Genomic DNA, 14,569 nt, shown 5'->3' with positions numbered 1-14,569 from the left:
TCACACGCACAACCAATAGACAGACAGAAGACATAAATCAATTGGTTTTAATACCAAGGAACGACAGAGAGAAGTGGTTGAAAACCGAAACCAAAAACGCGTTTTTGATCATAAATTATAGGGGAGCGAGTGGCAGAGATAGGGAAGTGAATGAGTAGTAGGTAGGATGGAACAGGAAGTTGGAGCTGCTTCATTTGACCAAGAACGACGACAAATTCTACGCTATGGTCGTTGCCCGAAAAACCTAATTAAGCCAGGAGCCAACCAGGCAGGCAGGCATGCAGGCAGCCAGTCAGCTAACAATCAAGTCCTGGTCCAGGACCAACCTCAACCGGAAGTGAGCAGGCGACATGGCTTGGGTTTGGGCTTGGGTCCATTGTTATTGTTATGGCGCCATTGCCGCTCAAGTGTTGCTTTCGTGGTTAATGCTTAAGTAATTACAATGCCTGGCCGATTAACTATGCATGATGCTTGACTAAAGGAGGGCTCAGGGCTGAGGAGGAGGAGGAAGAGGAGACGGAGTACTTGTATAGGGGATGAGAGGTGCCAGAGCATTGTTATTGTGCCAATGGCTCTATGATGCTATAGCTAAAGTCGATGCTGTTGTGGCTGCATAATGAGAACCTCTCACTATTAACAGCAATAATAACTGGACTTTTGGTGGCAAGTAGATGCTGTGGGGCAGGTTCCAGGGGGCTGTATTTCTGCTGACGTGGCACAGCTTGAAGCTAATTATCACACATGAGCGAAGCTTTTGGTCAGAGACTAACAAATGAGCTCAAGTCAGTCACACCATTTTAGACCAAAATTTATGGTTTTGTGCTCAAGAGAAAAGTTACTGCAGTTCACCCATTCACCCCTACCCCTTCACCCATTCATTCACCTCTTTATCTCATTGGTCACTCGAAATGAATGAGTGCAGCTTTAGAAACAATTAGTTTTTAATTTACATTAACTTTTCTTTCTGTTTCCACTTTCTTATGCAAATGATAAACGACCAACTAAATGGATTTCAAATCGTTGCAAATTAATGATCCGTTAATGTATATATATTAGTCAAGCATATTGCAATATTAATGAATCAATTAAATGGATAATGTTGAGGAAAATAAAGGAGCTAAGTTTATTTTTATTTAGTGGTAGTGACTACATAAATAGTTTTATTCTATACATCACTTTAAAATAAAACTTGGAACTTAAGCTTTCTATTATTGTACCTAGATTAGGTAGTTGCCTTTGTTGGATCAGACTTTGATGACCTTAGAATCGAAGGGTCCAAAAACAAGTCATTCAAAGAAAAAATGTATTAGTTAAGTTAAGATTTTAGGGCAATTATTTCATTAAACTTTCTTTGGATAGGTCTAGTATATCAGATTAGCTCAGATTAAGCAGAATGGAAACGTTCTTTTGAGGAAAACTATTTTGTTTATTGAATAATTTGCATTTAGATAATCGTTATACAGAGTAAAACATACAAATAACATGTTTTTATATAGCTAATTGCTTAGTTAGTTTGGATTTTAAATGTCCATACAATTTTGAATATAAAAAACTTCGAACAAGAATGTTTCTATAAAAGTAAAATTAGTTTTTTATTGGGCAGTCCTCGGTAGATGAGTTGCCTAAGTGGCCCAGTCATTTAGTCAACTGAACAACGAGGATCCGGGTTCGAATCCCAGGCTAGTGTATGGATGTAGTTTTCGTCTAAGCCGAAGGCCTTAGTTGCCAGTGCTTGTAAAATATAGTTAGGTTGATAGTTTATAACTATATCCTATACTTTAATAATAATAATAATAATAATAGTTTTTTATTGGGCAATGGCAAAGCGAAAAAATATTACGTTTTATATTTTCACTTTTTCTTCTTACTACATATACTTTCCCTTACATAAATTTGGATTTCCTTATTGTTATGTTGAAGTCCTTTTAACTTACCTTAAAGTCACTAGAAATAAATAATTCGGACATTTAATATTTCTTTTCTTTTATAATAATTTCTTTCATGAATATCAATTAGATTATCTTTGCATCTTCTTTTGTCAATTTTCTTCAATTAATTGGCAATTTGGGATTTACATAAACGGAAAATGCCGATTTACTTAATCGTCGTATCTCCTTTCAGTTTCTCTTATTCTTTCTTCTTCTTCTTCTGGATTTTGAGTTGCATTTAATAAACTGAATTTTCGTTGCATGGAGTGACTTTTGAACTCAGCTGGAAGCTGATTGATTTCCATGCAGGGCACACACCCAGATACAAGCCAAGTCAAGTGCTGCAGTTAACGAATACACACGGAGAGAGAGAGAGAGACACACACAGGCACAGGACAGAGCCAGGACAGAGAGATACCTATATGTAAGATCCTTTTTGCATTGCCTTTACAATCACACACTTAAAATGCCAGCAGCTATAATTGTTACTCAGGTGACAGATTGCTGAATGGCAGCCAGCGACAACGGCAATGGTAACGGCAAATGACATGAGGCATGAATGGGGACGTAAGGATGGCAAGGATGCCAAGGAAAACCGAAAACCAAAACAAGTCTCCCTCCAATGCCGATTCCAATGATGATGACGACGACGACGACGATGATGATGATGATGATGATGATGATGATGGCAAGGCAATCTCGAGTACGAGAGAGAATGGCGGCGGCATCAACGTAACGTCAGACAAATTATCACGTTACACTCGAGTGCGTGGGGCAACTATCTTTCACCCCTCTCCCCCAGAGTGTTCTCTTCACCAACGAGCCCCTCTGCAAGTTGTCGCCAATGTGTCGTGGTCTTCGTGGCAATTGCAACGGCAGTTAAATCCTTCTGAACTGAGGCAAAATCCTGAAAACTGCATTGAGGAATGGCAAAAGTCAATTTGCGCACTCCAGGCATCTCCGCTTGTCAGGCAGGATGGGTATCCTGCCAATATGTATGTACATATATGTGTGTGAGTGTGAGAGAGTGTGTGTGTGTGTGTGTGCTTGTCGTTGGTTACCGCAAAATGATAACCCCTCTTCGCACATGCTACAGACTGCGTGAGTCTGTTGTGCCTGGGTTCCCGGCTCCTGTTTCTGCCTACCAACCAACCAACCAACCAACCAACCAACCAACCTGTCTCTGTCTGCTTTATTATCTGCTTAAACATTGAGCCTTGCCATGCCTTGGCTTGGTTTGGCTACGGTCCTGCCCTGCCATGGCTTTATTTGCCGTTGATTGACACACCGTAGGCTATCGGCGCTTAATTGCATTTTGCTCAATGATAACATAATTTAAAAGGAAAACGGATATATGCCCAGGTGCTGCATACTTGGGCATTGATTTACGATTGCCATCTCATGTTTTACTTGAACCAAAATTGAACAACTTTAATTGGCTAAAGTAAGTAGAAGGATTTCCATTCCACACCTACACAACATCAAATGGCCATCGCATAAATCTTTGTGGGCACACACCCCAGAAAAAAAAAATTGTGTAGCTCAGCAGTTTTTCTTTGCCTTCTTTGCTGTTGGTCACTTGATTCTTGGCCATATGCAGCAGATTAAAAGTCGATTTGACAAGCTGTGTGAAGTGCACTCAGCAAAAAGGACAAAAACCCCAAAGGGGACTAACTTTGGTTACAAAGAAATTCGTATACCCTTGTTAATGGTCAGAATGTAGAAAATTGTTGGTCAAAAGAAACATCCTTTGTGGTCTTAAAATTACTTCTTCTTTTTTAGACTTCAACGAGTTAAGTTACCCAAGAAAATGTATGCTGGATTCAACAAAACTGATCCAACTAAAAATTGGCATCATTATGCTAAAGTGTAAGTACCAAACACTCGCATGTTTATACTATAAGCCAAAGCCAAAGTTTGTTACTTTTTCAATATATCTATGTCATATGGTAAAAAGTTATTTAAAATTTATTGAATTTTACACAATTACAACAATATGTTTTGTAGAAAGAACCTCTTTTAACAAAGAATCTGCAAACTTCTTCGTGGTCATAGAAACCAACTAGCATACCAGTGGATAGAAATAGAAAGGTTAGTATGTCTCAGAAAGTCATCGAATGACCAAGGCAGGAATCTAACTATCTGAAGAAATCTCTAAAAACCTTTCAGTTCCTCTTAAGACACTTAAAATCAAAGCACAGATCAAAACAAACGTCGGGTGATAAGCCCTTAATTTCCAATATTTTTCCAATAGAAAAGATTATATTTAACACATGCAAAAGCAAAGCAATTACAAATACTTAAGACAAAAAGTGAGGACTTCAATACAATCACAGATATGATATAACCGGACTCTGTTTCACGGCAATACCTTTTGAAGTAAATAGATAAAGTCCGGGAGTCCTGATATCACTTGAGCACCTTCTTTACCACCAGCTTTAGGTTTAGAATCACTTTAGAAAGCAGGCAATAGCAGTTTTGAGTTTTCTTATTGCTAGGTTATTCTAGATGGTTACATGTATGTATGTGTGTGGATCTTATAAATGTAGATAACTGAGATAACTTTGGTAGTGTGAGGATCCACTGTGGGACTTATGTTAATATGACTAGGTGATGCCTACATAAGTAATTCATCAAATCATCAAATTAGGAATAGGAACCCCACCAAGTCTTTGTGAAACCCCCAAAATTAGGTACACAGACTTATCAAAAACTAGTTCAACCTATCATCAAATGTCTTAAAAACTAATAACATTTTTTGTAATTAATTGAAATCTGGAATTCTTAAATACCTCTTATTGAATACTCATCTGTATACTTGGTATCGTATTATTTACGTATATTCATTGATTGATTATTATTCTAACAAAAAACCTTAAAAATTGCTCAAATATATAGAAGGTAAATGCAAACCAAACAATTAAATACATAAAATTTTCCAATTAGCAAAATTGTGGTAACAAAAATTCTACCTACAATGCTTGCGATCAAAATTAATAAATCCCTTTTGCAAGTGTATAACAAAGAAAGAGAAAAGATAAAGAAAAACCCACACAAAAAGAAAGAAAAGGGTGTCTGTCTATCTGTGTGTGTGTGTGTGTGTGTATGGCAAAGGGCTAAGCGTTGGCAGGCAATTAAAATGTACTTAATGAAAATGCAAAGTTTGGTTCGCAAAAATTACGCATACGCAGTGTGCGACACAAAGGCAAAGACGTAATTCAAGTCAAAGCAACGGCAAATGTCAACAGACATAAAAAATGACAAGAAAAAAGTAGAAGTAGAGTAGAAGGGCAAAAGAGAAGAAGTGCATGATATGGCCAAGGGTAAGCAGCAAGCGGCTTATGGCAGTTACTTTGCACCTTTTTAGTCAGCTTAGGTACAGGTCAGATCAAAACCAACAGAAGCAGGCAAGAGCAGGAGGAGACGCCGCATGGAAGCCAAACCAGTGCAAGAAACCGAAGGCCGACATCGAAGCCAACTTTGGGCCAATGTTTCAGCGTTTTGGTACGCTGCCAGCACAGACTGGGAATGGGAGAAGGGTGAAGGGGAGACGAAGTCTTCGCTTCGGCCTCGCCTTTAAGCCTCGCTGAGTAATTGCGCGCAAAAAATGCGCAAATTGAGCGCAAGCCAGCGCAAAAGACCCAAAAGCCCTTGCTTCGTCTTGGTTCTTTTTTCCCAGTTCTCTTTCCCCCGTCTTCATCTGTTATTTGCCCTGCCGCGGCAGTGAGAACTTAGTTTTCGAGTGTGTTTACTTTACGAGTTGCGTTTTGCGTGCGAAAAGTTTTACTTACGACTTGCATAAATGCAGCCATAGCTTCTACAACTGCAGTCCAAGACCAAAACTGGAAGACACCAAAAAGACACTAAGAAAGGGACAGAGAGAGAGAGACAGGGAGATAGATTGAGAGAGAGGTCGAGAGAGAAATGGCGCTAGAGATTGGCATGTAAAATATGCTAAAAGCATGCCATTTTACCATTTACCAGGCGTGAATGAAGTGCAGCTAAGTTGGGCAAGAGAGGGGGACCAGGGCTAATATGGCCAACAGAGGTGGGGGGTATAGCGAATCATCCCCAGTTAAGGCGACGCTTTGTCGCTCTTGTCAGATTTGTCAAACATTCTCGCCCCTCGCCTGGCGGCCGAGTGCAGAATTCAAATGCTTTAAATACTTTCACATCAATAAAATGCATCTCAAAATGCATAGTTTTTCGACGCCAGCGGAAATAGTTAAGCACAGTTTGTGTTAGAGGCACTTAGCTAATCGATAGATTGTTGGTTGTATATATTTTAAATAGCCAAAATAACACATAAACTAGAGCAGGAGCTACTACGTTTTAACTTGGCATTGGCAGCCTCAAACTGTCTTGCTCGTTAGGCTAGTTATTTGCGCTTTAGAGAACTCTAACTCAACAGTTATTAAACAAATTGTTTTTTTATTAAAAACTTTACAGATTACTTTTGGATTGCTTTTAGCCAATTTTTAGTTCTTTAACTTATAATAGATAAACTCGTTTACCTATAAATCTAAAAGAGGTTTGATTAATCTAAAAGTCAAAGAATGAGTAGCTCAGCTTTTAGGTAAATTTTAAACTAGATATAATGTGATAAAGAAGCTGAAAGTAAAAGATCTGCGATCTTCAGAGAAATAATGAATGAACTTATGCAAAAAAATGTCTACTTAAATTATTTTTTTCTCCATAAATTATAAAAATAAAAAAATAAAATAACAGTCAACATTTAATTTATAAAAGATGATTACAAAATATAACTTCTTCTTTGTTGTTTTAAGTTTTTCTTTTGTTGTTGAATAATTTGATAGTTTTTATTTCGGATCATCAATAAAATCAAGCAATGAAGCAAAATTTATACAGCTGTGACTGTATATTAGCATTATTTAAATGATTGTCTATTAAAATTATCAAGGCAGATTAATTAAGAAGTTGTTTGAGTTTTAAAAACTTTTACTTAAGGTTTAAGATTCGGAATGTAGTAATCGATTCTATTTTTCAATAACCTCTTCTAGAAGCTTTATACTGAGTCTATTTGAAAAAGGTTTAAATTTGAAATCCTAATCTAACTAGTTTAAAATTTAGTGGAAGTCCTTAAATGCAAATCATTACATAAAATTTTGGTAGGTTGAAAAATCAAACAAAGATTCATGAAGTATTGATATGTAAATCTAAAAGGTATCTATGAAATAAAAGATTCTTAAACGACAAATTAATTAAACTTAAATTAATTGAGAATAAGGAACGTTTAAAAAAATTAAAATCGTCTTAAAAGTAGTCAGAAGAATATCTTGAACAATTGAGGTTGAGTATTGAATAGATTGCACACCTATAATAAAGAAAAATGCTAACTCGAAGCTTTCTTACTCCAAGGAGTAAAAATGCTTTCTTTTTTAAGGATCATGTATAAAATAGAATTAATCTACTAGAAAAAAGTATGTTTTAAAATATGTTCTCAAATGATAGCCACAACGAGTAAAAGAGAAATCAATGGTATAGAAAAAAATTGTCATCTTTTAAGCTTCTTAAAAAACAATCAATTTGCAAGATCATAGTAAAATTTCGACGAAATGACAAATTGAATTCATATCAATTTGTATAAGAACCCCAAAAAGCCCATCGTGGTGCTTAGTGTTGCATTGAGTAATGAATGATAAGTAAGTTGAATACATTTTGCAAGTAAGTATTTTAGATTTGTAGTTCCTGAAGCCATTAAATGCTGCCTCTTTCAGCCTTTCAGTCAATCAGCTCATGCATATTTCATTCAGGGCTACTTCCTGTACATATCAATTCATTTGCCCCTATGCGAATGACAAACGATTTTCTATATAAGAGGCAAAATTACAGGCGACAGGCAGAGAGAGAGAGAGAGAGAGAGAGAGAGAGAGTGTGGTGGACGGTGGACAGACAGAAGAGTCGAAAGAGGGTAAAATAAAGTAAATTTATGCGCTTGTTTGTTCAGGGAAGCGCAAGGCCTGCTCGAAAAAGGACGAAACAGGGAAAGAAAACTAAAACCAAGTGAATGAGCCAGAGACTGAGAGACTTTGAGAGCTACATATTCATTTAGCGTTTTATTTATTGCGCATTTCAAGTAGTAGTTGTTCTGCCAAGGATAAAGATTGCCTACATCCTTCATTTCTAATGGATTGCAGCACACAAATCTTTAAAATTATCCGTGAAACTTTTGTGGAAAATTGGCGACACAGCTAATTTGTAGTTGGACTTTTGATCAAAGGCCAAACTGCATCAGGCATAGAAAAGAGTCCACTCTCTGATTGCTTGGGCACATGTGTCGGTCGTTAGACATACTAATTGAAGGCTATTTGGATAGGAAAAGGCAGAAGGAATTTTTCTATTTTTTCTATTTCTCGTTTTTGGCATTTGTCCCAAGTCCCTCAAGTAACATCGAGAGAAAGAGAAAGACATCTAATGAAATTAAAGTACAAGTTTCAAATTCAAACACACACAGAAATAGAGAATGGAAATTGTTTCATTCTGAGAACTATGTGGATAAACTATTCCGCCCCGATCCAGACAGATCGGCTCAGACTCCAATGCCTGACAGGCTACACAACTTTTGCAAGCCCAAAATCGCACAAATCCCTAACAAAAGAGTTAAAAAAAAAATGAAACCTTTACTCACCTCCCCCCTTCACCACACCGCACTCAACGACTGCGAATAAGTAACGCAAAAATCCTCACACACACACACACACACACAGCGAGAATGTAACGTAAAACGTAAAATATTCCTGAATGCAATTCCCATGCAAAAATCCAACACGATGCAAAAAGGGGGAGGTATGAGAATGAGGATAAGGATGAGGATACGAGGCTGAGGCCGAGGCCTCACACACTTTCTATATATACGAGTGTGTGTGTGTGTGTGTGGAAAAAGTCAAACTACAGCAATGCGGATGTTCAGGACATTCAACTGCACTTTGACCCATATTCCATTCCATTTTGTTGCAAATACGAGCAGCAGCTTTAGGCTGCAGGAACTGGGCACAGTTGAGGCACAGGGCACAAGGGATAGAATAGGCCAGGCCAGGCCAGAATAGGACAGGACAGAGCAGGCCAGGACAGTAGCTGTAGCAGCAACCACAGCTGTGGAGCTGTTGGCAGGCTCAACGCGGCAAAAAGGCAATGGAGATGGCAGCGGCAACGGCAGCGGCAGCGGCACACGTGCTGGCAATGGCCAAGGCGATTTGGTTTGAGTTATGAACCACTCGAAAACACACACTAACTCACTCACACAACCACACACACACACACTCATACACACATGCAACTGTGCGAATCCCGGCAATAAGTAAAACGAAGGCTATCAAAATACTTCTGTGACACCTTTTTTTCTGTTGCCTACTTTTTTGGGCTTTACTGATAAGTTTTTTGTTTTTATACCATACACCCATAGGGTGAAATGGTATATTAAAGTCGCCAAAATGTATGTAACAGGCAGAAGGAAGCATCTCCGACCCCACAAAGTATATATATTCTTGATCAGTATCAACAACCGAGTCGATCTAGCCATGTCCGTCTGTCCGTCCGTCCGTCCGTCCGTCCGTCCGTCTGTCCGTCTGTCCGTCTGTCCGTATGAACACCTAGATCTCGGAGACTATAAGAGCTAGAGCCACCAAATTTGGTATGTAGACTCGTATAGTATGTAGAGTGATCAAGTTTATTTCAAATTTTTGCCACGCCCCTTTCCGCCCCCGCAATTTAATAAAAGCGTTTATCTCAAAAACTATTCCAGCTAGAGACACCATATTTGGTAAATGCACACATTTTGTATGTATAAAAATTTTGCCACGCCCTTTTCCGCCCCCGTAATTTGAAAAACTTGATTATCTCCCGTATTTTTTTACCTCATGCAATCAAATTTGGCACACTTAAATTTAATACTAATATCTATCAAAATACCAAATTTGATCAAAATCGGATAAAAAACAGTCGAGTTATGCATATAAACGTTTTTCCATAAGGCTGGAGTTGGCCGTTGGCTGGTGGGGGCGCTAGGGTGCTCGTATGATTGAGTGAGCGAGATACTAAGATATGCTTGTAAGAAGCATGTGAAAATGCTTGAAATATTTGCTTTACTGGTGTATGGTATACCAAAGTCGGCGAGACGACTTACTTACTTCATTTATTTTCTTTTGCAATTTTAATTTATGACTACAAAATATTAGTAAAACAATTTCATATACATTTTTAAAACACACACAAAACGCACATTCCATAAATAGCAAAATATTTTTCTTCCAATTTTTTTCAGTTTCCAAAAATGTTGTGGTAAATGTTGCAAATTTTTGCTCATAAATTGCCAAAAACCAAATTCCACAAGGGATAAGAACATTTTTAGACATTATAAATCAAATAGAAGGAAATGTATTCTTACAGAAAATTTTTTCAAGAAAGAACAAAGATAAATAAAATGGTTTTTAAATTTGATCTAAGAAATGTAGCTAGTTCAAAGGATTAAAAGAGTTTAGCAAATATATGTAGATCGCAGATATTTTAATTCCAGCAAATCTAACAATAAACTTTAATATTTTTTTGAAGTATTCCATCACCTCTTTTCATCACGAATAATATAGAAAGAGAAAACTTAAGTTAGTTATGCATTATTGAAATAGAAAGTGTCCTCCTCGCAAGAATTTCTAACCTTCTATATGGTATTAGAAATTATTTTTGCTAAGTTTTCCCCTAATTCATATTACAATATTACTGAATATAAAACAACAATATAGCTCGCTTATATCCAATATAGCTGAAATGCTCCTTAGACCGGATCTCTAGGAATTTATTTATAAAAAATTGTCCATTTCCTATTTTAACCATTTTTGATCAATTCTAAGTTGATCTTAAGGTAAAGAATTTACACATTAATTTGTTAGATTAAGTACAAGCATTTTACAGGATTAACTATGATTTGTATGAACCTTTTTTTACAAGCCTTTAGTCAATACAATACATTTGAATCTCACAGGTGGAAAACCTATGCCTAAAAACACTGTTATCCTTACTTAAACATTAGCTTCAATGAAACATTTATATTACTGGATATAAAGCACACATAGAATTGAATTGAACTATAATTTGTATGAAACTTTTGAGATTCTAGATCAGCAAAGAGGTTCATGCAAGTCATAGCTAATAAATTAACTCTCCAATTTAGATTTTAAATTTAGAAAAATTTTGAGAAGTAGTTTTTGTAACTAACTTAACTTGGATTTCTCAATTTATCTTGTAATACGCTGTAGCTAACTGTTTGTCAGTATTAGTTATTGAGTAAGTTCATACTCGAAAGTTATTCTCTAAGTGAAATATCTTTTTCACAAAGCTGTCCACATGGAGCAATAGACAAATTTGGTTAATTTGAATGTTTCTTTACATATGTAATTTTTGTAGAACATTAATTCACAAAGTCATTAACAATCATTTCACACCATCATAATATTAGTCTTATCGGAAAATATATGCATTAGTCTTCTACTTGAACAACAATTTAAAGTTGTCATTTCGAAAGATTTAAAAATGTTTTTGCCTGCAGAGACTGATGCATAAATTTACTCCCAGAGTAATAATTTAGGCAACCAACTGGATTTTCATTCTAAGACTAGAAAATCTCTACAAATGGCCTTTACCTGTTTGGCTTTCAAGTTTATTTTTTTTTTGTTGTTTGAAACGATCTTACTGCAGCAGAGAGAAAACACAATCATATTTCATCAAAACAAAAGGCCGAAATGACAAAATAGACAGCAATAAAATAAAAAGCCAAATGTTCCCCCAAAAAAACAAACCGGAAAAAATAACCAAACTAAAACTGGTCAAACATTTTTCATTCTGTTATAGCAAAGAAGAGAGTAAGAGGAGTGTCTCCTAGGACTAGGACGCACATTAAGGACACATCTCCTGGCAAGCACACACACACACACTTACACTAACACACAGAGAGAGAGAAAAAGGGAGACACATAAAACACACATTACAATTTGGCAGCCAGATGCAGGACAGGTGTGGGCACATCCGCAATGCAAGGTAATAAACCAAAAATACGTCAACAAAGAGGCCAAAAACCAAAAACTCTGAAGTGGAGCAAGGAGTAGCTAACTCACACACACACTCACATGGACACAAACACACACACACACACACTCTAGCACACATGACAGGTAAACGAGGTAATTTTAATTATGGCCACATTTGGAGCCAAGCCTAGAGTCGATGTCGATGTCGCTTCCTTGATTCATCAGCATGCCGCCGGCATCATTGGATATCCTTATGGACAGGACTGGGACTCTGGACCAATTGCTACTGTTTGGTTGGTTTGTTGGTTGGTCGGCCAGTTGGTCCATTTTCCATTTTTGGGTTTGCCTCTTAGCCAAATTACATAAATTAGCTGCGTACTTTTTATTTTTTCGTCTGTTCTATTTTTTTGCGAGTTGTTTGTTTGTTTGTTGTTGGTTTGTTCTATTTGTTTGTGTGTGTGTTTGTTTGTTTGTTTGTTACCACCCTTCAAATCAAAGCTACAAAAATTTAATGGACTCCTGTGTAAAAGATTTGAAAAGGACGCATCGAAAAACAAAACAAACAACAAAATCGCCGAGAACAGGAGCGGGACTTGGCTAAGGGAATACGTGATACTTTTGAGCTGGCCAAAAATGTGCGGCCAAAATTGTTTGATACTCTACACCACATTGAGAGTCTACAAACTATCCAAAGAAGTTTGGTTAAACTATTAGAAACAAGAACAAAAGTTGGTTGTGTTTAAACATATTTCATGAATCAGCAGAACATTAAATGGACTACAGCATTGACATACCTTAGAGTAGTTTCACACCGAATCACCTTTAAGTTTTTTAAAAATCAGAAAGTTATAATCAAAATTATTTTAAATGCCTCTAAAATCTTAAGCCTGAAGTAGCTTTAACTGTGTGGAACCGGTGATTTTAGATAGAACATTAATATAAACTGGATATCCAACTTTAAGAAACTTGACAAAAATTAAATTATCCTTTCTCAGAGAAGATATTTTCTTATATAGTTTAAGCAATTTGACAAGTAAATTATTCTCTGAGAGAAGATATTTCATTCACATTTTTGAACATACCTAACTCAAAAGGATTTACTATCTATAATTTAGTTCTTAGTTATCCATGATGTATCTGTTTAGTAATTCTCTTGAGTTTGACTTAAAGTATAAACGGTCTGAAATCTTCAGAGTCGTTCAACCCAAACCTATCAACCTTTCAAAAACAAATTCGAAAAGTTTATAAAGTGATTCAATAGCTTTATGGTTTTTAAGAATTAGTAAACCTAACTTAAAGTTTTTCTCCGAAAATTTTCTTATCTCATCTTTATGATGCCCATTTTCTCATTTGATGTTTATGAGATTTTTTCAAAGTTGTTTGATTTGTTTCCTTCCTCAACAATTTAAACCAACAATCTCCTAAGGCACTAAGAAAGTTCAATTATAGATTATTTTAAATGTATTTTTAATATATAACAAATTTCGCCATAAGTTTTTAATATTTTGTTTTTCTTATATTGTAGGAAAAAACGATCTTCATGTCTTAAATTTTATTATTATTATTATTATTATTATTATTATAAGTATATAGAATATAGTTTTAAACTATCAGCCTAACTATGCTTTACAAGCACTGACAACTAAGACCTTCGGCTTAGACGAAAACTACATCCATATACTAGCCTGTTCAGCTGCCTAAATGACTCGAACACTGAGACAACTCATCTACCGAGGATTGCAATTCAATTTTAAATTCGACAGGATATGCAACAAAGCTAAAATCGTCAAATATAAACAACAAATTTCGTTGTCTAAACAGATGAATAATTAACCTGCTAGAAAAATAAGGAGTAACTTTTACTGGTCGAAGGAAAATTTATATAATATTGCTCAGGATCGGGCCAGTTAATGCCTTCTTAAGTAATTACCATGATGGGTCGCGTCGGACTCTAATACTTCACAGGGTATTCATGCTATGGCAGACCTCTACCTGTATGTCTATTCAACTTCATAGACCATTACCTCAATGGGAGGTCTTGTCTTGAAGTGATCATCATTATGATCATAATGTCAATACAATTCCAGCCAGCGAGCTGCTTACCAACATCATCTTCCCTCGTTTCGCCTTTGGAGAGTATTCAATTTTCGTTTTGTATGCCATCAAAGAGCGATATAGAGTGAGTGAGGGAGGGAGGGAGAGGGAGACATTGTGGAAATGTTCTTTTTTTTTTGTTGCCCCTTACATTACTATTACTGATTTCATTAGAATCCATGGGCTGGCGCGATGGTGTCGGCCATTCCATTCTCCATTTAGCTCATGATGGTTTTTTGGTGGATGTATTCTCTTGTACGTCTCTACATTGGGGGCTCTGTTGCTTTTTTTTTGGGTATTTTGTTGGCGGTGCACCACTGCGTATACGTAATGTTGCATTTTTAGTGCTCGTCGTTGTCTGCGGCTGTTGTTGTACATTTTTGCTGCAGTTTGGGAATTGGTTGTCCCAGTCTTAACCCCTAACTGACCTCCCCTACCATTCCCCCGCATTTCCCCTTCTTACTCAATTTTTCTTCTCCCCCAGCTGCTGCTGCTGCTGCTGGTGCCTTG

This window comes from Drosophila willistoni, assembly GCF_018902025.1.
Source record: "Drosophila willistoni isolate 14030-0811.24 chromosome 2L unlocalized genomic scaffold, UCI_dwil_1.1 Seg72.1, whole genome shotgun sequence".
NCBI lineage: Eukaryota > Metazoa > Arthropoda > Insecta > Diptera > Drosophilidae > Drosophila > Drosophila willistoni.
This window is presented reverse-complemented; position numbering follows the sequence as displayed.